Here is a 1,220-nt window from a genome sequence, read left to right as displayed (position 1 = left end):
ACGATTTTAAATGCTTTTATGGGGGGGGGGGGAATACAGGTTGAACTATAGGGTTATTATATCAATCACATGTAATTAATAACTGTATAGCAAATAGATTTTTGCATGTTAAACTGTTTTATCCAGCTTAACGTTTCCAATCTTGTTTTCAAATCTATTTTAAAGTATAAAAATTCCTTTTTAGATTAATAAAGTTTTTTTTTCAAAGGTTTTACCATAAGCTTCTTTTTATACTTTTATATTGTCAAATGCATGCCTGTATATGTATAGTTATATAAATAATGTTTAAAGGACTTAGGAAGGCTAACTCGCTTTAGTTCCTTTTCCTTGTTTGGATGTGGTTTTAGGTTATCGGTTATCCGTCCGAAGGTCGTTTAAATAGTAGTTATATATCCTGTATACATATGTAGTCATAAAGGTTCCATCAGCCAGATCATCATCCTTTGGGTAGCAAAGGCATCTAGATAACTTTTCAAGTAAACTATAATAGGTATAGCTTAGAAACCAACCATAACATTCATGAAGGAGAACTTAGTCATATCTATATTCTAAAAACATATACTTCTAGAAGAAAGAAAGGTTATATAGAAATCAAAACACGAGATACATCCTCACGACCCGGATTTCACCGTTGTCGAGCGGTAACCAGAATCTCCTGGAGGGAGAGTGGACATTGTGTGTATAGATATATACGGGATAGACACTCCCACATCCTGACTACTAGCTACAGTCCCGGCCGACCAAGCCAAGGGATGACAAATGTCACATTCATTCTAATGCCAGCAGGTGGTCAAGTATTTGATTGTCAATCAGTATGGTTACGAGTATCTTTACATTTACCTTATAATTCAAGGCTTTAAGGTAATTAGTTTCATGCACTTAGACTTTCCGAGGCGTATTGCTCATTCAATGCCACCTGGAGTCTAGATAATAATTATTATCATGGTAGTTTTACATATGAAACCATCATATTATATTTCCTAGTTATTCTCTAGGCTATATTTAGACCTTAAAGCTAATTTACATAAGATTAAAGGTTATTTTAGACTCACCGAGGCATATTGTTCATTTAATACTTCCTGGATTTTGTATTTCATTCGTGTAGACTCTCCAAGGCATATTGATCATTTAATATTTCTTGGAGTGTGTATTTCATCCTTTTAGACTCTCCGAGGTGTATTGTTCATTTAATACTTCCTGGAGTTTGTATTTCATTCTCT

This window comes from Lactuca saligna, chromosome 8, assembly GCF_052625555.1.
Source record: "Lactuca saligna cultivar CGN05327 chromosome 8, ASM5262555v1, whole genome shotgun sequence".
In the NCBI taxonomy this organism is placed as follows: Eukaryota; Viridiplantae; Streptophyta; class Magnoliopsida; order Asterales; family Asteraceae; genus Lactuca; species Lactuca saligna.
This window is presented reverse-complemented; position numbering follows the sequence as displayed.